This window comes from Lampetra planeri, chromosome 21, assembly GCF_965212315.1.
Source record: "Lampetra planeri chromosome 21, kcLamPlan1.2.h2, whole genome shotgun sequence".
NCBI classification, from domain to species: domain Eukaryota; kingdom Metazoa; phylum Chordata; class Hyperoartia; order Petromyzontiformes; family Petromyzontidae; genus Lampetra; species Lampetra planeri.
In genome coordinates, this window is record NC_136127.1 from 8,570,016 (window position 1) to 8,583,446 (window position 13,431).

Here is a 13,431-nt window from a genome sequence, read left to right on the forward strand (position 1 = left end):
CGGGGGATCTTTGTCTTTGTGTGTGTGACAATCTCTGTATAGACCGTGTCTATACGGTGATGGGCTTACAACGATAATTATTTTTTTGTGTACACAAGTGTGTGTCTGTATAAACCTTACACTCTGTGTGTCCATGTGTAGTTGGTGTGTGTGTGTCTGCCAGTCTGTATGCTATCTGTATATACAGCCCTGTAATTGAACACACGTGTGCCTGATTTAGTTTTAGTTTCGTGTAATTTACACGGCATTGTGTGTATGTCCTTGTACAAGTATGCCCATCACATGTGAACTTACATATCCCAAACTTATCAGAACTGAGTGCGTGCGTGTCTCTAATGATTAACGTACCACAACATACCAGGGAACGATCCTACAGTGTGTGAAAACGATGTGTAAACTTTACACTGCGTGTGTTGCTTAACGCCGTAAGGCAGCAGTGTGTGTGTGTACACTACCCTGTTAAACTCAACTCAAACAAAAGCATCAATGTCCCCCGTACAGTAACTTCACACTCTTACCGCAAGTTAATTATTTCGCTGACCGACCGCAAAGGTTTGCCTTGCCGACAACACCAAGTCTCATCAAACAAACTCCACTCACTTTTCCTTCGCCTTTCTCTTCGTTCTGTTGCCTCCGTCGGGACGATGGCTTCAGTTGACAACTTCGTGGTGACCAAGACATCAACAAGAAGGGAGAAGAAGAAGACGCGTCGTGATGGTGTGGGGAAGGGGGGTTTACCCAGCGAACTCCCTGGGATCGAAAGCGAAGTTCGCCTTCGCTGGACACAAACAGAAGGCGGAGATGAGAGAGGAGGAGGAGGAGAGGTGGGGGGGGGTGGGTTTGGAGCGCGCCCCGCGGAAGAAGATCGACAGGACACGGGGCCCGGGCGAATGGGGTGGAGAGGGTACGGGGAGGAGGAGGAGGGGACACGCTGGTGGGGGCAATGGGGTGGAGCGAAACTTGCGAGAGAGAGAGAGGAGGAAGGAGAGGAGGGAAGAGAGGAGAAGAGAGGAGGGAGAGGAGAGAGAGGAGGGAGATGAGAGAGAGAAGGAAGAGCGTTGATTGTGTTGGAGTGGCAACTTCGTCGAGTGTTGCGTCTCGCCGTCTGTGTCGTTTGCCGCTTGCCCCTGCCACTCTTGTTAAGGCTATACGGGGGGTCTTTATCTTTGTGCGTGGGTTGGGGTTGGAACGGTGGTGTTGCGGTTAGGGGCCGTCCATAAATGACGTCACGCGATTTTGGACGATTTTTGACCCCCACCCCCTCGTCACACGGCGTCACAAAAAGTCAGAGCCCCCCCCCCTACCCTCAAATATGACGTCACAAAGCTCTGCCCCCCCCCCAAATAATAAAACATGCTTCAAATCGCTTTAAACTATTGTCATTGTAGTGCGTATTTAATGTGGCGCTGCACTCTGATGTTGTAGGAGAAAACATTTATAAAAAAGTATATTTAATGAAGTAGAACGTGTTGTCTATATTTATTTCAAGTTGCGCATTTTGATGTGACGTCACATTTCTCAACCCCCCCCACCCCCCTTGTGCGTGACGTCATTTATGGACGGTCCCTTAGCACTGCGCTACGAACCCGGCGGACCCAAGTTCGATTGCCGCTCACAGCCACCAACACCCGCTGACGGATTATCTGAACCGGTCCTGGGTCTTCCCTAGGTCGACTCAGCCTCAAATGAGTACCTGGTGCTGTGTAAAACATCGCCACTTGGGGAAACATCGCTAGCCCCGCCCACTTCGTTTATGACCCTTGGGCTACACCCATTTCAAAACCTTTAAAAACAGCCTGCATCAGCAGCTTTCCCCTTCTTGTTTCTCCTGATGATGATTGCTTGTGTTGCGATCGAAACGTGATATTTTTTTTTATTATTTTTCATTCACTTTATTTTCATTTTTATTATTTTATTGTTATTGTTTTTTTCTATCTACGTGACTTTACCGCAAAGACCCACATAATATGAATTCCTGCAGTCACGACAGCTTTAAGTCAAGATCAGGCGTTATTGTCGTGGGCACGGACAATAAGATCTGCCAAAAGTGCCAGCCATATAATAAATGTGGTGAAAAGGCATTTCTCTGCACCTAATTATGTGGGCACAAGTATTTTTTTAATTCTTTCGTAATATGTATTAAATGTGTATTTAGTATTACTTTGCGAATATGGCATTTGGCCACACGTTGACTTGTTATTGCAACAAAGAGAAAGACGAGTTTTAAGTACATTTACACTGCTAGTATTTGTACCGTATTTTAATATAGCCACCGGAAGCCACGAGAAATAGGGTGGTTACTGATGGTTTCCTTTGATAAAACATAAAGAGCACCTGTCTGGAAAGTTTTAAAAAGCGCCTGCATGTATTTGTGAACCAGCAGACTCACCAGTAGTGCAGCACTGCATATATGACACATCCCATTTTATTGATGGATTGCCCACATTACGTAAACGATTTCAGGCCTCTGATTTCCGGTGACAATTTTACGTTCTGTGAGTCACACATGAGCAGACGTGGGTTTTAAGGTGTCTCGACAACAAGCACTTGTAGGGGCAGTCTATGTTAACAAACAAAAGCATTCGTTTAAAACTGGCTTCAACAGGAATAGCCACTCCTTGTCAACATAGTGTAGTTCGCACTGTAGTCTTGCTTTAAGAAAATGTGGATGGTAATATCACATTCCACAATTTCTAAATAATAATCAGGACACAATTATGGGTCGTGTCTGAACAGAACCACAGACCATGGTGCCAAGCATTATGAGCGCTTCATCCAGTAGTAAATAGAGAATGGCTCACGAATGTTAACCGTTACAATCTGCATGGGTATATGGCTACATTTACGTATTGTTCATAATAGACGATACTGTAAAAAGTGGTAAAAAGCTTTTTAGTGTTAAACATAACAAAAGTTGGTCAATGGTACAGCCCTATAATTTCCTGCTCACGCCAATGCTGGCAGAAGGGCCTCCACTAGAAAGAGATCAAGATAGCCCCCCTGAATGGTATTTGGCCTACTCTTCCATGCTGGCTAGACGTCTCAGAAGTAGTAGCCACACTTTATCCCACCACGCGCGAACTGTGCAGATCATTTATGGTATAACAATTAATATACTCGACTGCGTTTAACCTTTATGCCTCTTTCTTATTCACCAGTAAGTGTGATGTTCTTAACAGTCACATGTGCTTAGCTAGATAGAAAAATAATACAAATAAAGTGAATAAAAAAAATGATAAAAAACATTAATGTCGACTGTAGCCTGGTTCTTAATCGGAGTGAGTGTACTGGCAGTCTATAATGTAGACTGTAGCCTGGTTATTAAGCTGGATGAGTGTACTGGCAGTCTATAATGTAGACTGTAGCCTGGTTATTAAGCTGGGTGAGTGTACTGACAGTCTATAATGCAGACTGTAGCCTGGTTATTAAGCTGGGTGAGTGTACTGAGTCTATAATGTAGACTGTAGCCCGGTTAAGTGTTTGGTGAGTGTACTGACAGTCTATATTGTAGACTGTAGCCTGGTTAAGCTGGGTGAGTGTACTGGCAGTCTATAATGTAGACTGTAGCCTGGTTAATAAGCTGGGTGAGTGTACTGGCAGTCTATAATGTAGACTGTAGCCCGGTTATTAAGCTGGGTGAGTGTACTGGCAGTGCTTAACTCTTTGTTTTTACAGCCTTACAGCACTCAATAAAGGGTGTTAAGACTTCAAACACAATCACGAGGAGCATCAATCAAGATGCTCAAAGGCTGCAATGTCTGTGAATACCATGACAGCTGTTACTAACCTCAGAAAGAGACATTCTTAGCAATAATATGCCCCTCTAGCTCTACACACATCATTGAAAACGTACTCAAAAAATGTTATCTGTTTTAGTATTTGGATTTACTGTACCTGCCTATCAAGAAGAGTACATAACAGGATAATATAGATTTGAGTGAAAATATGGGGGGGAAAGCACGTGTATATAGTTTGAAGATCGGTGTTTAAAATACATATTTTAGAGCAGGGAAAGAGGGTTAAAATGATCAGGCTAGAGAGGGGATTTAGATGGTAATAGAGGCGCAAACGAATTGAGAAACAGTCAATTGCTGTAGAAAATTATTTGAGCCTGGGCTTGAACAAGGGGAAGGGTTCTCAGTTGTGCAGTCAACCAGAGGAAGGGAATTCCAGGCAATGATATCAGCTTCAGAGAAGGAGCCATCCTCCCGTTGAGCAAAGGTTGAATGTGGAATGACTAAGGGTGGCATATTGTATGAACGTGCTTTATGCAAAATTGAACGTGTACGTTCAGTACAATACTCTCTTACTGTTGTTGTGTTGGCTGCAGTGATGTCTATGCAGACACGATGTACTCCGAATAGGCACTTGGTAAAGATAAAGAACATGCTGGGACGGTGCGGTGATGGAATCTGGGATTCCAGGACACTGACTCATGGCCCGCAAGACTGCTGACTAAGCAGGACGCAGTCTCGCTCCCACACTCCATGCAATGCCTCCCCACGCCTGCCATCTGCTGAGCTGTACAGGGTGATCGAAATGTCTTGTGACCCTCAATTAATTGACCCCAGACATGTTTTTCCTTTGCATGTTCATTTCTGTTATAAATAAAGCTTACTTAAAACTTCGATTTAAAGCTTTCGTGACTGCAGGGATTCATCTTCTTGGTTCTTTCGGTAAAGTCACGTAGAAGAGAAATAATAAAATAATAAAAATAAATATTTTTATTTATTTCCCTTCTACGTGACTTTACTGATTACTTCCCTTCTACGTGACTTTACCGAAAGAACCAAGAAGATTGCTTAAAACTATTTAAAGTTTTAGACAATTAACTATAAAAAACTATAAACTATTTTTATTTAAAACTATTTTTTTTAATTTACCAGCTAAGGCCCACTGAACTATATAAGTTATTTTTACACGCTTTTATTTAACTCACTCTGTCTGTTGTTGTTGTCGTATCCTCAAATCTTGTAACTCTATTTTAACCCACTTCCCAATGTGGGGATCACAAGACATCTAGACCACCCTGTACACAGCACTGCCGTTTGCAACGTTAACACATTGCGACTATCTTCAGCAGTACGATTATCTGTATCCAGATTTCCTTCGGCAACATTATTTTACAAATACCTACTATAATCACCCAGGAATGTCTGTCCTTAACGCTCGTGACATCACTCGACCAGCCCCCCTCATTAATATTCATAAGCAGGTGACGTAAAAACATGAACAAAAAAACATCTTAAAGTGACTACGTGCAAACAGAAAATCCAAGAAAAGACTGCAAAATATTGCAGAAAAAACACCGTACACCAATGCTGTGTGCAAAAATCCCAGTGGGATGCAAGTCAAACAACAACAACCACAAGACAACTTAGATTAAGGCCATCAGTCTAACTCCGTACTACAACAAACATGGCCAAACCAAAAAACGTTTTCGAAATCACCAAAATAAAGCCATAAAAGCAATGTAACAGTGATAATAGGAACTGTGACCGAATTTTCACAATAAACGACATAAACAACATGTACCACAACACCCTGCAGCCATAGCTGGCTACATGAGTCACTCCACAACAGCAGGAGCATCAGTCGGAGTATCAACATTTTTCAATGCACCTTTAAGATCAGCACACTAAATCAAAACACAGATCATACTTTGCAGCGGTCACCCGGAGCGAAACATTTTATTTTATTTTAGGCCACTGAATAGCAGTGGCAGCTCGGGGTGGACAATTCCTCTCGAGCATGAGCGGGTGACGTCACTCAACATGGAGTACTCCCCCCCCCCCCCCACTAAATTTCATGCGCAAATGACGTCACTTCACATGGACACCTCCCCCCCTCCATTAATTATAATTAGCGGGTGACGACACTCCACATGGGGGGCGAGGCGCCTCCTCCCCCCTCCTCGGCGTCAACTCACAACCCTCGCTACAAAGGCAGAAGCCTCACGTCACGTGGTCTCCGTAACGCTGCTGAGACATCGAAGTAAAAGGGACGTCGTGATGAACAAGGGATTATAACCTTCAAATGAAATAAGTCTGTGTCACCGCGCCCTTACAAACTGCACACACGAATTGATGCAATGAATATCACGTCGAGGTCTGCTTTTCGCTTGCAAGTTTCAGATTCACTGCAATACCCCCGTCCTTGGACGGGCAAAAGGCTCGTGATACAGGTTCCAATTGAAAATAAACTTTTGACTTCCGGTTGTGACATGCAAAAATTCTCATTGTTGGAACATGCAGGTTTTACTAAATCACGATTAAACTACCGTAATGGATTGTTTTTTATTCCATTGCAAAACAGAAGATTCTGCTCCCCTGCAAAAGCACATAATAGGTGGCGTGCAGGAAGGAATTAGTGGTGAGACATTAAGCAGAAAGTCATCGTGTGCATGAGCTTAGACACGCACATGTGAATAATAATAAAACACCGTACGAACAAATAGTTTAATAAAACAAAGAAAATGCCTTCGCAACCAAAGTATTTAAGAACCATGAGTCAATGCCTTTCCTAAGTCTCACCAGACCATGTTTGAGGGAGTCTTCATATTCTGTGTGAATGTGTGTCAGAAGTAGTGGAGTGATAATTACAGCCAAGCTAAGAGCATCTTCTCGAAGATCCCAAAGAATAACGAAATAAGTTGTTCCCAAACGACCCCCTTGCTGTGTTGGTGAAGACAGAGCATGATAGGGTGCATTAGAGTGCTGTACATGCAGTCCGTCCTACCAAGTTATCTTAACAATTTCCCTGGATAAATTCCAAAAGGAGCCCTTAAAAAGCGTCTTAATGTGCGAATTCTGAACTGGTTATGTTTTAAATTGTAAGCGAAGTTTCCGTCTGTATAATTAGGAGTCTCTGCAGTTTTAGTTATTGTTCAGTGATATAAATGCATGATGCTTATATCTACCGAAAGAACCAAGAAGATGTACAGTATACCTTCTAGTTAAGACCTAAGGACGTCTCGTCGACAGCCAAATAGGAGACAGTGCACGTGTAGAAGTGATTTGGGGCCACCAGGTGACATAAATAAATAAAAGCCAAACTGGTCCTTTGTTTCAACTGTAGGAGCTAAACTGCGACGCTAATGTAAAGCCTCCCATGTGTGCTTTGATTAATGCACATTTACAGGCTACAGTTCACGTGATGGCAAAGCACAACCTGTTTTGAGTTTGTCAATCGACTACAAAATATGTGAAAAAAATAATGTGGAATACTTGTTTTTGTTTGGGTGCAGATGTGTGGCTGGCAAGCTTTTTTTGCACCAATCTGTGTGTGGGTTGTCTGAAATGGAAATGTTTACTCGAAGGTCATTTAAATACACCGTGACGCTTGTGTGTGTGGTTACTGACGGAAGTGATAAGGCTTGAGTAGGTCATTATCAGAATTGCCAGCTGCACTTATATGACACTCTTTGAGTTATTAACATTTCAAGTATGTAATTTTTTTCAATTATACATACGATATTTTTGTTAATGGACGTAAATGTTGGACTTGAATAAGCTGTGCCACTGCTTATTCACATGGCATGGGTACAGTTGGGGGGAGAGCGGAGGTCCAGTGGTTAACGCATAGCCCTGTGGCCATAACTAACATCAGTGGTGCGTGATATCTGAATCTGCACTACCCCCCTTCAATCCACCGACCTGTATGGGACCAGTGTGCTGAAGTAAGGTCAAAGGCCATTACCAAAAGGCATTGGAGTCCTTCACTCATTGTATTGTGGTGACGTGTAGATAGTAAGGGGTTGGAGCAGTTAGCGGATTGGTTAGAGCGCACTGTCATAAGAACACAGGGTCTGTTAAATTCCTGGCCAAGGCTGACATCACTGCCGAGTGATTACTCAAACGGTCAAGGGCTCCACCTTCATCAACCCTCACCGACCAGCGTGGTGAAGTATGGCCAACCAAGCCCCATGGTGAGGCCTTCATCCGGTCGTGGATTGATAAAGGGCTCTGAAATGTTAAAACGATTGACGTTGGTGTGCAATACAATACTGCAGGAAAATACCACCACACTGCTTTGGTTTGGTATGAACTTATTGCGAGAACACGTTTTTTTGTATTACTGGGGCGGAAGCCAAATGGATTATGTGTTCTACGTAGGACAGCTACAACCTGGTTCATTGGAGATACTTTTTTTGTAATTCCACAGTAAACTTTCGAATTTGGGGAGCAGCGGTGCAGCAGTTAGTCCACTGCCCCTTATGAACTCATCCACCCGAGTTGTATTTATTGCCACGGCTAACATTCGTGGCGAGCGATATCCAAACCCTATAGTAAAGCCTCCCTATCAGGGTTAAACAACCCCCCATGGAAGCTGTCATAGATACTCTTAGGTTTTACTGGTAGGAACGAAGTGAACCAGCCTACAATAGATTATACCGTCCGTCCGTCCGATGTCCGATTAGGTGTAGCAACATCGCCCCCTACTGCAAACACTTGGCAGGACCCTACAACAACCTTTTAGACTGTGAGGCCTTCCTGGCTAAACAAGTGTAACATTCCCTTATAATTCCGAGATAGTTTTTAATTAAAACATTTAAATTAAAAATTCACTCCTAGCGGCCTAAAGCCTACAGCTAGACCTAAAGCCTAGAACTAGGCCTCAAACTCTCCCTTCGTATCGTACCCCCGCCATTTCATTTTATTATAGCCATTCATTTGTTCGTTCCTACCAGCCCACCCCGCAGGGACCTGTTTTCTGTAAAGTCACGTAGGTAAAAATAAATAATAATAGAAAAAATAATATAAATAATATAAATAAAATAATGATATTAATAGTGCTTTATTATTTTATTTCTATTATTTGTATTTCTATAATTATTTCTATTATTTTTATTATTTATTTTTACCTACGTGACTTTACCGAAAAAAACCTAAGAGTATGAATCCTTGCAGTCACGAAAGCTTCAAATCTAGCTGTCATAGATGACCGGACACGGCGTGGAGGATGCCTTCATCCAGCAGTGGATTGACAAAGCACACTCAATTAGTATTATCATTACTACACGTTTGGTTTTAACCAGAGTACGGTTTTTATCTTCAATGGAAGTTTCGCCTTGGCTGTAGAACCCAGGGCATCGCATCATTGACTTTGCCATGCATTGGATTGAGGGTTGTAACACCAGCAGCTAATTGTGTATACAATACCGTGGTATATTGCAGAACTTTGCCGGACAAACGAACGATGCGGGTGTTGAAACGGGGGATAAGACTCAAAAAATTCCATATGCTGGAATCTGTACAAATGAAAGCAAGGCAAACGTATAAGCGCAAGCCCGAGCGTATACTTGAGTGCTTAAACTGTAGTATCAAGTGATAATTGTCTTCAGCACTTGAAGAAATCTTCGCTTCTTCGCGGTGAAGAGTGCAACGGCGTTCAGAGCCTTCGGGGTGTTGGCAAGATGCTCAGGAAACGCTCAGCATGGTGAGTGGCACGCCCGCACCTAATCCGCGTACAAAAAAACACGCGCTCATGCCGCCCGCACATTCAGGCACGCTGGCAACCACAGACAAAGATACCCCGTATAGCCTCGACAGACTGTAGGGGCAAGTGCTGTTAGAGAGCACCTATGACGGCCGGAACGGTGGCCAGCACCACGACCGACCGCCTTTGTCTCCCTAGTGCCAATGTTTACACACCACACCAGGTACTCATTTTGAGGCTGAGTCGACCTAGGGGAGGCCCGGGACCGGTTCAGATAATCGTCACTGGTGTTGGCCGTGAGCGGGAATCGAACCCGTGTCGTCGGGTTCATAGCGCAGCGCGCTAACCGCTGCGCCACCGCTCCCCATCACACGCACACACGCGCACGTGCGCACACAACCCCACGTGTGAACAAAAAACACTTGTTTACAGCTCTATTTCGTGCAAAACGTTGAAACACGTTGCTCTTATTAATCTCTTCTCAAGTACCCACATTCCGGGAATTCTGTAGCTCCCCAAGTAATTATCATGCGTTCTGTGCAACCCGTGTATCTGTGTAGAAAACTGCGTGCTCAGCCCGAGGGAATTCATTCAGGGAAGCTGCCAATTAAAATGGCCCGTTAAAGGCAGTGAGTGGGGCAACTTATGCGTTCCTGGTGATGCAATAGGTGTTAAGTGCAGAGATTACGGTTATGTTTAATTCACGTCTCGAAAACGTGAAAGCTTCACCATCACTGTTCACTTAAAATATAATTTTAACCCCCCCCCCCCAAAACATTCGTCAATAACACTGCCTTAAAAGGAAGACGATATAAAGGGTGACATTTCAGGAAACGCCCCTTCTTCATAGCTTATGAATAGAGAGGTACAGTGGATAAGCGTTAAAGACTGCACTTTACACCATGATGTGCTATGAATAAGGCTCATTCCCGATAACATCACGCATTATCAACTTTTCCTTTTAAGCAGTGTTATTCAAATGTGTCGATTTTGTTTTGTTATTTCTGCTTGCTGATCGCTGCCAATGCAGTACAGTATCAGCAAGTAATTATCTTAAAGCTTGTCTTTTTTTATGTTGGACATACAGTACCTTGTATTGCTCCTATCCATGCTACAGCTGGAAGCAATGCTAAAAAGACATAACACAGTATCAATGTCGTTCTTGATAACATTAAATCGTTTTAACATGTCATATAATATTAAACCATGACATGCCAAACTTTATTTATAACCAGGTGCAAAAACCAGGCCAGGGAGACCTCGTGTGTCAACCAACGTAGGTGAGTTATACGTAAAAAAAAAGTATGATAACGATGCCCTTTCGTTTATCCAGGAAATTCTCATTGAGTTTCAAGACTTCGGTTCAAGAAGGTACTGCATTGGGATGTTTGTGCCAAGCCAATCAATGGGTGTTGGAGGAAACTGGAAAACAGTGCCTGGAAACAACCCCCCACGTACAAGGAGAAAAACGTTCAAAGCAGAGGTCGCAAACGGGTTTTGATTCCTTACCCGTACCCGGCCGCACCAGGGTCGCAAATGGGTACCCGGCCGGGTACGGGTACCCGTACCCTACCCGAAATGAGTGACAAACGGTGACTCACCAGTGACTCACGGCCTACTCGTACCCGTACCCGGCCGCACCAGGGTCGCAAACGGGTACCCGTACCCGGCCGGGTACGGATAGCCGGGTATCGGGTAGGGTACGGGTATCGGGTACCCGGTTGCGACCTCTGGTTCAAAGCTCTGCATCGATGAATTATTTCCAATTGTCCTGCCATCTCCTGGACACCTTGCAGTAAACTTCGGTGGGGTTTGGCAACTTCACAGATCTCCGTGCGAGCCACCAAACTTCACCTCCAAAGTGCTGGTTCACAGATGTGCGTCACCGCTCCCAAACTACGATTTAGATTTGTAAATATGCAATACAAATATTTATCGGGGTACAAATATAGTTGCGTCACATCCACTCTTGGGAGTTTTGTTTTATTTTATTTCACAAAACAAAGTACAGTTATTGCTATTAGGTTCAAAAGTAGGCTTTCCAAATGTTTAATGATCATGAAAGTCAACTAACTTTACCATCCAATACACTATAAACGTTTAAGGTGAATTAACCTTGAATGCTACCTAACTGGAGAGGTTTTTACAGGTCGTGCCGCGCGTTATACGGTATGATGCCCGATGTTTCATTCTACGCGCTAGGAGGTCTTCAGGTAACGTTATTCAGGTTCCTGAAGAAGGGCACAGCACATGGAGCGCAACATGCCAGACAATACGCGGTACAACCCTAAAACAGTTGAACGCGTTTAAAATATTGAACACATTACAACGCCTTCACGGCCGAAGCAAAATTCTGAATTGGAATACTGGGTAATACTTCTTCTTGGTTCTTTCGGTAAAGTCACGTAGAATGGAAATAATAAAATAATAATAAATAAAACATAATAAAATAATTCTCACGACGTTTCAAACCAAGAAGATGAATCCCTGCAGTCACGAAAGCTTTAAATGGGTAATACTTGTTTGTTTTGGTTGTGTGAGGCTTATTTGGTGTTTGTCCTCTAGCTTAGGAGGATTAGGAAAGACCCCTACCAACAGTTGACATAATGGAAGCACGTTGATGAGAGTTGTGCAATTGTTGGTGCCTACGCTGTTATAGTCAGGACTCAGGAACAATTTCACATCTTTGGAAACGTATTTTTAAATATATTTTAACGTGCTGTATGCTTACACCCATCAGCAAAGTACATACACAACAGACAAAATCCCAATTTCCCTGCGAAGACATAGGTACTGTTTGCGAGCACCTTTCAGAGTTGAGAGGTCACACAAGAGTACAATGGTGGTGACAGCATCACTTTTAGCCATAATTAATTGACGTCACTGTTCATTCACCAGCAGTTACTGGGTGTCTAATTCAGTGCCATACACTGTATATGTGAATAGTTTTTTTGTTTACGAAAAATCAATCAAATGGATTAAATATGTTGATAACCCTTAAAACAAATAATAATGTTGTACCAGCAAACAGAATAGCCATTTATACTTCCTATGTTTCTGTATACATTACTGTTTTAATGCAATAAATACATTTTCATCATTTGAAATTTGACACGGTTGGAGGATGTCGTCATCCAGCAATGGATTGATAAAGACAGACGATGATGACACATGAGGAATTCCATCACAGTCGGCTTTAAGGATGCTGCTGCAGAAGCACGTGTACATCTGAGTACGCGATGACAGTGATAACAATTAAGAGGAACAATGCTTTATTGGGAATCAGCAAGTTCCTCAACTACTGTAACACAAATACATTTCCACTTAAAAAAAAAGCTATTTCTCCTGCTTCGAATTGTACATCTATTGTATGATACTCAAACAGCAGGATAAGGGTTAGCACACAAAATAAAATATTTGGGCATATTATTTGATCCTGAAGAATGTGTTGCATTTTTATTATTAAAACAAAGCACTTTTAAACATGATAGAAGTTAGTTCTCTGGAGCATATACTGTACCATATTGTCCTTACCGAGTGACTTAGCCTATGAGTATATATACACAAATAATTATAACCAGCCTATTTTCTAGCCACTACTGGATAAAGGCTTCTCTACACCGTCTGAGCCACATTATTTTTTACCATACTTCACCATGCTGGTTAATGCGGGTTTGTGAATGTTGGTAACCCGGAATCTGTCCAGTGATGCTATCTGTGGCCAGGTATCTAACTCGGGTCGCCAGGTTCTGACCACAGTGCTGCTCACCGCTGCAATTTACACAACCCTATCATACACACATTCACCATGCCTCGAATGTGGTTGAGGCTTGGCCAAAGTCTCACACAGCTGTTGCAATTACAAACACAGTCGACCTATGGGAGGCCCATGACTGGTTCAGATAATCGTCACTGGTTGTTGGCCATGAGCAGGAATCGAACTCGGACGGCGCTGGGCTCGTAGCGCAGCGCGCTAACCGGAACGCCACAAAG

The 13,431-nt window shown here is 43.1% G+C and overlaps 1 protein-coding gene across 2 annotated transcripts in view; it reads right to left on the reverse strand.

The window, feature by feature from the left end:
* LOC144724635 (integrin alpha-8-like) overlaps positions 1-1,131 on the reverse strand; it is a 52,406-nt gene extending 51,275 nt beyond the window's left edge. The window contains exon 1 of one of the 2 annotated variants that reach the window (XM_078603918.1): positions 601-1,131. The gene's annotated coding sequence lies outside the window, so the exon portion shown is untranslated. Of the gene's footprint in view, positions 1-518; positions 538-600 lie in introns of those variants that run through there. The other variant, XM_078603919.1, reaches the window with a different exon arrangement.
* Positions 1,132-13,431: the final 12,300 nt, after the last annotated feature.